This window comes from Solea senegalensis, linkage group LG1, assembly GCF_019176455.1.
Source record: "Solea senegalensis isolate Sse05_10M linkage group LG1, IFAPA_SoseM_1, whole genome shotgun sequence".
Classification (NCBI taxonomy): Eukaryota; Metazoa; Chordata; class Actinopteri; order Pleuronectiformes; family Soleidae; genus Solea; species Solea senegalensis.
Window position 1 is genome coordinate 9015951 of NC_058021.1, and position 10788 is coordinate 9026738.

Sequence of the window (10788 nt, forward strand, 5' to 3'; positions counted from 1 at the left end):
TGTGCATTGTTTAAAATGTGTCTTAACTTGAATGCATCCTGAAAATAAAATGTAATGCTTCAATTTAAAAAGCTGTAGTTAGCACCTTTTAAATATAAACACTTGTGTGTTACATTTAAACTATGGTCACATGACTGTACAGAATTTACACTGTGGCACCTCAAACAATAAAATTATTTATTGTAACATTATTGTGTTACTTTAACATTAACAAAGAGCGAACATCATTACATAGCATATTTAGCCCTATTTGGAATTGGTTTTAAATTGAATCTTTGTGTGTTACTTTAACATTGCACATTACTGTATAAGGAACATAGTAGATTTTCCCCATGTCTTTATGAACTGGGATGTTTATAGAGAGGACGTGTGTTTACCTGTGGAGGGCAGCATTACACCTCTAATTGTACAGCCTGTCAGAAAATATTACTAGAACAAGAAGGAAATGTGTCAGTCAGTACAAATTGGACTAATGTAAGCTGGCTGTTTATTTAGGAGATTTGTAAATGAATAGAAGACAGTAGTGAATGCAGCGCCTCCCACACGGGTCAATCTTGTCAATGGCATTTTTTCTTAAACTGGTTCTTTTTGTGCTTGTCCATTATGGAGGTCTCACTCTGAACTCAAACACAGTGAGGGAAGAAGCTGAGATGGTGCTAAATGTGAGCCAGTTACATCGTTCTTTCTTCCTTTCCTCCCCCTCGCCCACTTTACCACGGTGTGTTCCTGTTCAGTAACTGAGCTGCAGACTGAGGCAGAGACCTAGCTTGTATCTTGTCAAAGTAAAGGGCATATCCATTATCCCCACACTGACTGGTAATGTTCATCCAGAGCAATTTGAATGTAAAGTGCAGAGCTCCTTCTTATTCCAGCAGCCAGCTATGCTTCGCTGTTGAAAGTGCAGTCTAAAGGTGGGAAGGAGCAACTCCAACTCCTCTGAAATAAGAGTGTAACGAGAGCGTGGGTTTTCTCTGGGTTCTCTGGTTTGGACACTCTAAATTGACAGTAAGTGAGAGTGTGAGAGTAAATGGTTTATGTGTCACTGTGATGGACTGGTATCACCCCATGTCAGCTGGGATTGGCAGCAGCTCCCCCCGCGACCCTCATGTGGAGGATAAAGCAGTGGAAGATGAATGAATGAGTGAGTGAGTGAGTGAGTGTAATGAGAAGGAAGCATTGTTGAAGCACATCAAACACTCCTATGACATCAAGCTCATTAAGCGCTCATATGACTCATACCATGAAGGAGAGCTTTTCTTCTCTCTCTTGTGCAAGTACAAGAAACTTGCTCCATCTTCTCTCTAAATTGAGTGAGAGGTGATGAGTTAATGAAGTGGGCTCTGTACATAATAGTATCAAACTAATGGGATTCACACTCTGCATACACCAGAGAAGAACACAGAAGAGGTCTGTGTGGCTTCATTCAAATTCATTAAAGGTAAAGGTAATGTTTAAGGTCTTCCATCCATTTCTTTATCTACTTAACTACTTATCCTTTTACGGGTCAAAGAGGAGACAAACAACTATCCACACTTACATTCACAACTACAGTCATTTGAGTCTCCAATAACCCCAAACCCCACTTGGATGTCCACATGGCATATGCATGCAAGATTTAGCAATTTAGACACGGAGCAGAATCTTTGACCTGTGCTTGATACGTGTAGCACCCTAAAGAGGGCAGAAGAGTAACGTCTCATTATTTCTGAAGTGGAGCATTATAGCCTGTGACACAACCTATTATATCTGAGAATGTGTGCTCAAAGATATAGAAAGTACATAGATTACAATGGATGAGGGAGAGAGAGGGAGAAAGACGTATTGCAAAAGGCCTTGAGTTGGTGTCAAACCTTTATGTTGCCGAATTCCCTGCACACATTAAAAAAAAAGCCACTGAGCCACACAGATATTAATATTTCAAAAATCTGATCATTACCAATTTCAGAGAGTGAACAACATGCATGCCAATGTGAAATTGCCTGGTCAAAGAAACATGTTTAGTCTGCCTTTTGAGAATCAATCCACACCATCGCCACTAAAACAAGAGTTAGCTGTGAAACAGTCAATATGAAGTTACCACCAGCAGCCGATTAGCTCAGCCTAACACAAAGATGGTAACACTTAACCAGGCAGGTACAGTCGTGTTATCATGACAGTTGGTGTGACACATCATTCCAAGTGAAACCACAGACTCTTGCATTAACACTTTATGTAAATATTATTATATTACATTTCTGTGTGGATACAACATACAAATATGAGGCAGTTCAGTCTTTCTAAGCAAAGACGCAAACAAGTGTTTTTTTTGTTCCAAAACATGTCAATTTAAATTCAAGAAGATCCTGAGAATATACACTGTAACAACAAACAAAAATAATGGTAGTTATAACCAGATATAATTCACTTTATTTCAGAAATGTAATGTCTTTGTTTTTCCAAATCCTGTAAAGAACGTGTTTTACTAACTCTTATTTTCTCCCGTTTGTTGCAACCTTGAATGTTGCAGTTTCCCCTATTTAGTGGTGGTGTCTCAAAAAAACATCATGCCATCACCATGGAAACACATCCACAGCAATAATAGCGTGTTCCTTTCATTTTGCAATTAAGGCTGAGGGGTAAACACATCTGCAGTAATCTGACTAGCATTATCTAGAGTGCTGGAGCCAAAAGCTGACCAGATCACCAGCACATCCCGGGGAGAGTTTCCAATTAACAAAACCCCAATCAACATGTCTTTGTACTATGGGAGGAAGATTCCAGATTAAAGCCAACATGCAAACTCCAAAGTTCCAGTTTAGTTGAAAAGACACATGCAGAAAACAAAGATGATCCACGAGCGGTTGACAGTGACTTTGCATGTTACGCCGTCAGTGGGTCGTCAGAGGTGATGGCAGAGCGTTGAATCTCTGTCTGCACTAATGAGGCTGAAGTTTGTTGTGAACGCTCACAGACAGAAAACACTTTGGAGGGCAATTGTGAGATGTTTAAAAAAAATTAGAGGCAAAATTAACAAGACTTTCTTGGAAAGAAAACAATTGAGTTGGCACCTTCCCAGAGAGAATAAGTCAAAGCTCACTGAGGTTTGTGCACCAGATGTCAAACTATTTCATTTTGTGGAGGCAAATGGCAGCTTTGAAAGATAACAACTGCAGAGTAATGACTCATTTCTTCCTTTCAATTAATTAATTTCGCAGTAGTGCCATGTTTCTGTATCTCTCTGTACTCGCTACTCACTCGCTCTCTTTAACATACGTCTTAAACTGCTTTTAATTGCTTTTGGTCCCATCGTTCTTTTCAATCAGGGAGTTTTTCTTAATCACTGTGCAACACTGTTGTAAATCTGTTTGGTCATTACAGGTAACAGAAGAGATGCCTTGTGATTTGATTTTTTTAAAGGGCTTTGGAAATGAATATTTTGCTTTCGCGTTTACAAAGAGGGAAGTCCATTATACAACGCAGGACATAATGGTAGCAAATATGATTAGGAGATTAAAGCTGTAGTGGGTAACTTTTAAATATAAAAGGACATTTGTTAGGGAAATTGGACATTTGGATTATTTAAGAGTTTAAGAAAAAGCTGCAGTAAATAATAATGTTTACAGGCCTGATTTAAATGAGCTGACTGTCCGAGCAGACAAGAGAGGAGCAGAATAACTGAATGCTGCTTCACTTTGTTTGGTTCTGCATCTGGGAAACACACAGTAAACCTGTTGATCTTAGAGCTCTGGATGCTTCATAGGGAACTAATAAGTCTAGGATGTATTCTGGATCAGAGACATATAGAAGAATTTGAAGCAACGCAGAGTCCAAATAGCCTACAGAGTTTCCATTGATCCGAATGATCTGGTGAAGTCTGGGGAGACGAGTTGAGGATGAAATACTGTAGGAATACTGAAAAGTTAATTAACTAAAGGTTGATTTACCATAGGTGCAGAGGTCTGTGACTCACTCAAGCCAAGGGCTTTATCCTCACGTGGAGACGGAAGTCAAGCACTGTGAGAAATGAGATGATCTAGTTTGAACAACAGAAATTTTACAAAAAAACAAAACAATAGTTTCCCAACAACATCATATATGTAATTCAACTATTCAACCAATGCAGTCAACTCTATAATTACTTACAATTATTTAATGTGTTTAAATAACATGAAGAATGGGTTTTTCTCCCTGTCAATATAAAATGATAAAAGATGAGTGAAATTCTATCTAATGATATTTGATTGTATCTTCTTTTTGTATTGTGATATGTATTATTTACTGTATAAAAAGATCCATGCTCCACCAGGCCTGTCGTTGTGTTGTTTTAACAAAGGATTATAAAGAAATTGCTCTGCCGCTGGCGAACACGCAGGATACGCCAGATGTATCCGTCATGGACGGGGAAAACGTCATGCACATTTATAGTCTGCATTTGAAGGCCTAATGTGAGCACTGGGACACCCCACGCTTCAGTGCTGTGACACAATTGACGTCATCTGGATGACAAATCCACACTTGTGACGATCCAGCCCTTGGTTTGAGACGCAGTTCCATTCTTGGTCTTGTGAGGAGAGAATACATTCCCTCGCCTCTTATCTAAACTGTAACTATCAAGACAAAACATCTTATCCCAACTCTTACCTTGAACCTAAATTAAACTAATTCTAACTCTAGATCTAAGAGTTGAAATGTACATCTATCTTTGTGAGGACCGTGTGGAATGTTATAGAGTTGAAGAGAGAGACATTTTGGAAAATGGGCAATGCAGAATACAAATAATGTTACATCGTTTCTGTTCACCAAACACACTGCAGCTTTAAGACAGGTCCTGGGGTTCAGGTTGGAATAGATTTGGGGCTAAGCATGTAGTTGTGGGATGATTCACGAGCCATGGAACACAGAGTGTCAGTGAGAATAAAAGATAGAAAAGGGCAAACATGTAATACTATTGTCTTCCATGGTGATGATATGCCCTCATAAACCGCACTCTTGTTTTAATTTCAAACAGTGAGAGATGATGTGACATATGAAATATGATGCTCATGCCTCATGTGGCGGGTTTGAATAATTGGTTTTATTAAACCTCCTGGTTTCACTGAACTTGTCAAATTTCTGTGGCTAATGTTTCTTTCAGTCTTATATTCAGTAGTTGGCCATTTGGGATTGTGTGAAACCTATACTGTGAGCCCCTGTAATGTGATTAAAGAGTGTTTCAGCACTGGAGATTCTACTGTGGAGGTGGCAGTTAATGTTGTTAGGGGGAGGGATGATGTGAGCTAATTGGTGGTAATAATAGAGGTCTTTGTCATTTTAATAACACATGAGAGGGCAATGGACGATCCATGTGGTCCATGTGGAGCTGATGCCACAGAAAAGCTTGCCATTGCGTTAACAGTTGTATTGTTCATTTTTTATGAATTACATTACATGTCATTTTGTAGACGCTTTTATCCAAAGGGACTTACGATAAGTGCATTTAAACATTTGGGTACAAACAAGAGCTAGAAGTAAGTAAGTGCTTCAAGTAAGCCAAACTATAAGGTGCTAGTCATAAGTGCGAGTCATAAGTAAGTGCTTTTATTAATTTTAATTTTTTAAATTTTGTTTGTTTAATTCGACCAAATTTGACCAGTTTTTATTTTATTTTATTTTATTTTATTTTATTTTATTTTATTTTATTTTATTTTATTTTATTTTATTTTATTTTAATAAAACTGTTTACTCATAAAACAGAAACACAGTAAAGAGCAGTGTAGGGTTTTTATTTTCTTTGAAGGAAGTGATTTTGACATTGACATTTATTAGTAAAATGAGTAAAAAAAAGAGTTGTGAGGACTAGAGACATACACACACATGCACACATGCACACACACACACACACACACAGAGCGAAAGAGAGAATCATTGATGGGTATTTTTTGCCTGACAATCCCAAACCAGAAATGAAGAGTAATTCGATTTGTAACTGCACCAACATATTAAAACCTCACACCTGTTTCCACACACTCTGTGCACATCTGTTGCTCGTGAGTGAGTGAGTGAGCGAGCAGTGAGCGAGTGAGATTGTGGTTTTGTGTCTCCAGTGTGTCTTTGTGTGGTCGTGTTAGTGGTGGCACAGATGATGAAAATGTTTAATATCCTGCAGCCACCTGACGCATGATGTGACAACACAGTGTGGAGGACCATTAGCACTGACGGCTCCACTCTGAGCACAAATTAGTGGTGCGGCTGTAAGACTGTAGCCTGTTTACTGCATGTAGACACAGGGATCTGTTACATGCTGGAGTGAAGCCACATAATTGATTAATCCATATATGTGTGAAGATGCCACTGGGCACCAAAGCCTAAATTAAATTATAAAAATAGTTCATGCAGCGTCTGGACTGTATACTGTATACATGACCCTGAGGGACACCTGTATTATGACTTCCACAACTGGAGGTTTGGTCCATCAATTCTTTAGGTCCTCAGTTTCTATGGCAACAACCACTGGCCATGTGAGCCTGCTGAACTGTATTATTGTTCTTGAGACAGTGAACTCCCTAAATATGACAGAGTGAAAGACAGAGATGTGTGGGATGAATATTCACACAACTGGCCAATACTGACATGTAGAAGGACACGTGTGGGATGATGGCGTTCAAAAGTACACAACAAAAGAGCGGTCAAGTAACTGTGTGTGTGTGTGTGTGTGTGTGTATCACATCTGTCTCATATTGAAATGAAAACACCGGAGGCCCAAAATACCATCTTAAATCAACAAACGGTTTCCCATAACAGAGCATAAAAGACCATAAAAGAAAATTGATAAGCCAATAAAACTTAACTAAAAAATCTATCAACAAGACAATAACAATGAATGCATACAAAAGAGAAAAAACAAGACGGGATAAAAGAAATAAAGCAGAGAAAATCAGTTTCAGCCTCCCCGGTGTGATTAGCAGACATGTGATTAGATGTGCGCACATGTGTGTGTGTGTGTGTGTGTGTGTGTGTGCGCACAGAGGCAGCAGTAGAAGAAAAATCATATAGAGCTGGATGATGCCATCACAGACGCACAATGCCTCCACCAGCACTGAGCAGAGTGACGACACACAGACAGTAGCATCGCTATCAAATTACAGCGGCGATACAGACGTCATCAACATGGAGTCATTGTCGCAATCAATCATTCATTCACTTTGCCCACAAAAGAAACTTGGCATTACTGTAACCTCTGTGGAGCAGGAGTGAGCGTGTGACTTAAGACTAAAACACTGGGAGAGAAACAACTAGAATCACTGTAGTACAAAGATAAGACACTTGTAAGAAGTAAACACATTGCAAAACAAAACTAATCCATGACAACAAGACAAAACAATACACACAGTATATGTGCATGTGTGCATGTGTGTGTTAGAGGGAGAATGGGAAAGAGATGTTGCAAGCTAGAGAAGAACACGAAGAACGAAAAAGTCAATAAATAATGTCGGAAAAAAAGAGGAAAAGTCTCTTAATTCTCCAGAAAATACATAAAAACAATAAATCTGTTTATTTGCTATAAAAACAATAAATCTGTCACAAATCATGCACACAAACATAAGGGAGAGCGTCCAAACACAGATGTCAAGACTGAGCTCGCTGGTACAAATATTGATAAACAAGCGATAACAGGGACCTTACAGAGAGGTGAGACAGACAGCTCAGTTCAAAGAGACAAACGACAAACAGGCAGAAACAGATCAAACACTGGTAAACATAGAAGACGGAGACCAACTGCAGTATTTTATGACTGTATATTAAAAATAGAATTTGTAACTTTGTCCATCAGGTTAAAACTGTTGGCAAATGAGGTCAAAAAATGCTGATTAAGTCTGTCAGCTGCACACAGGAAGTGATTTGTCTAATGTAAAGACAGACGGATGCAACAGCAACGTTATGCCAGTAAACCGAGACGACAGCAAGCAGGTTATACATTCTAAAAACCTGCTCATTTAGCAGTTTTACTGGATAAATGCTTCTTGTCCCCGCCTGGCCAGACACTGCTGGTGTATACATACAAGTGCTCCCTCAGTCGAGTCTGATAGTACTGGAAAAAAGCCTGTTTTCAGGTGGACATGGAAGACAAATGAATGTTCCATAATTTCTGTTCACAAAGTCACACCAACAACCACAAACAACCACAAAACTGCAGCTTTAATTTAGCTTCAATATGATACAAGGAATTTGTGAATTGAGACAAGAATCTGAAACCTGTTCAGACTGCACACGAACCAACATCAGTATTTATGTTCATAACATTTACCCATACACACAGCACCGGTTTTGATAAGACATCACCCCTCTTTGCGCTGTCTTAGAAAGGACTACAGCTGTCACAGGCATGGAGGAACATGAGTGTGGGCTGCAGTTCTCTGTGTTGTGGATTCAAGGCAAACATTTAATCTTTGCAGAGAAACAAGAGCTCTTTGTACGTGACTGCCTAGCAACAAAGTTTTTGCAAATGTCCGAAGGTAAACAAAGACTGAATTCAATACTTTACTGTAGACTCGTCACACAAAACACAACAATAACCCAACGTGTCCTGTTGGTTGTGTGGGAACATATCATTTAAATACACTGAAAGAAGTGGGTGGGCTTACCTGAAACATTAACTCATGCCTACACAGCACTATGCAAATAGTTGCTCACAACAACACCATACAAACTAACAGTTCATAATGCGCTCTCCTACAATGCAGTTGCCGGAAAGGAGGAGCCAAACTGGGTGCGGTCTAAAGTCTAAACCATGGCTCATCCCCATCTATTGAACCAATCACACTTCAACACATTATACATATAGATCTTAGTTCTCTGTATCATGAGCTCTTCTGAGATGCACCGCATCACTTAGCAGAGTGTTTGTACTTGTTGCTTCAACAATAAAACTTTTAACTATGTACATAGAAGTTTCCTCTCATATCTCTAAATACGAACACAACAGTTGTCTCGTCCCATGTCAGGGATGAAAGGAAAAACAGAACAGGTTTTCACACCTTGTCTTTTGACACATTATCACACATCAGTGATGCACAAATTACATGACTTTTGTCTTCTTACCAAAGACACACACACACACACACACACACACAAACTAAATACAAAATCCTCACAAACACAAATCTTGCTTACTGGTGTTTTCAGCTGTAAAGGTCACTGCTGTGATCATTTGCATTCAGATCATTTAATATCTAATTAACTTGAAGCAAAAGAATTGTTTTAATTGCCTGTTAGCAGTCAGCCCAGTATAACAACGCCCTGTGACTTAATTACATGCTGATCAATACCTAAATGCTGATTTCCCTCAAGACAGAAAATCGTTCATGGTGTTTTGTGCATATTAAACAGTCAGAATCGTCTTTAAACCTTTTGTTATTGCCCTCACCAGGTGGATTTGGTGTCATCGGTCCTTTCTGGTTTGTTAATTGGTCACTGCAGCAAACGTGGCCGTGCTGATTTGGAGTGGATCCAGGCATCCAGGTATTTCTGTCAGTGATTTTTCTGCTTTCATTTTTGGATAATAAGAGCCAGACAAATGAGTTTGTCGCACATTAAATGTGTGTGTACGTTTGTCCAGGCTGCACACACACTTCAACTACACATGAGGCTCTGAGAGAAGATTAAAATCCTGTGATATGAATGGAAATTCCTCAAGGATCATATGGTATATTGGGAGAGAAGAACAATGACACACAAACACCACCCACAGACGTAATCCAGTCCACATCTTCTTCGTATGTGGGCGGCCTTCTGAGAGAGAGAGAGGGAGAGAGAGAGTAGTAGTTATGTGTGTTTGTGTGAGTGGGAGAGTGTGTATTCTTTTATGAGGGCATCAGATTTATTGTGCTTAATCATTGTGGAGACCCTGTGGTTAGGGTTGATGGCTAATCCTGACCGTAATCTAGCCATAATTCGAATCTTAGCTCAAAGCTTAACCAGTTCTTCAGAAATTAGGTTTCACCTCATTAGGACCATGTTTTGGTCTCCATGAGGACTACTGGTCCTGACAAGGTCAGTGGTCCTACATTCACAGCAGCAGCAGCAGCAGCAGCAGCGGCGGCGGCGTAATCTACTCAGTGGAAATGAAAGAATTCATCATACACAGTGGAGGACAGGTTTGTCTAAGTGTACAGTGTCGGAGGCTAAGGCTCTCTGTCTTTGTGTAAGTAGATTTGAGGCCTTATCTTTGGGACTGATGTCTCCTGGGTGTGTGTGTCTCTGAGGAACTAAACTGTGGTGCTACTGTACATGCCACACACACACACATGCAAAAAAATATTAAACACATGACTTGAATAATTCTATTACCTTTCAGATTTTACAAACATGTGATCAGCTTGATGTCGTTGGGATTAAAAAGACAACGTGTTTTTGTTGTTTCCTATGTCTGATGAACATAGACTTTATTTCCTGTTCCCATTTCGTGTCAATAACCTTCCATTGACACAGGAAAGAGCTTTATATTTGACTGTTTATGTATTTTTCCTGCTGTTTAAATGTTAATGCTTGTTGTTACCATAATCTAATAATTGTATTTGGTGAGCCTGCTGAAGTACATTTGCTCTCAATGCATTATTTATTCAGCAAGATGTTAAAGCAGGATTTTTATTTGTAATTCTTTAGTGTAGTATTATTTCCACTGTAGCCTGAAGGACCTTGTCTGTTATGCTCACGCAACAGGCCTACACACTCAACACTCCGCTCATCCCCAAGCAGAACTGCCTCCCGTCGACGTGTGATTCAGTTCAGTGACTCACTTCATTAGGGTAGAAGATGTGATGCTATTTGAAA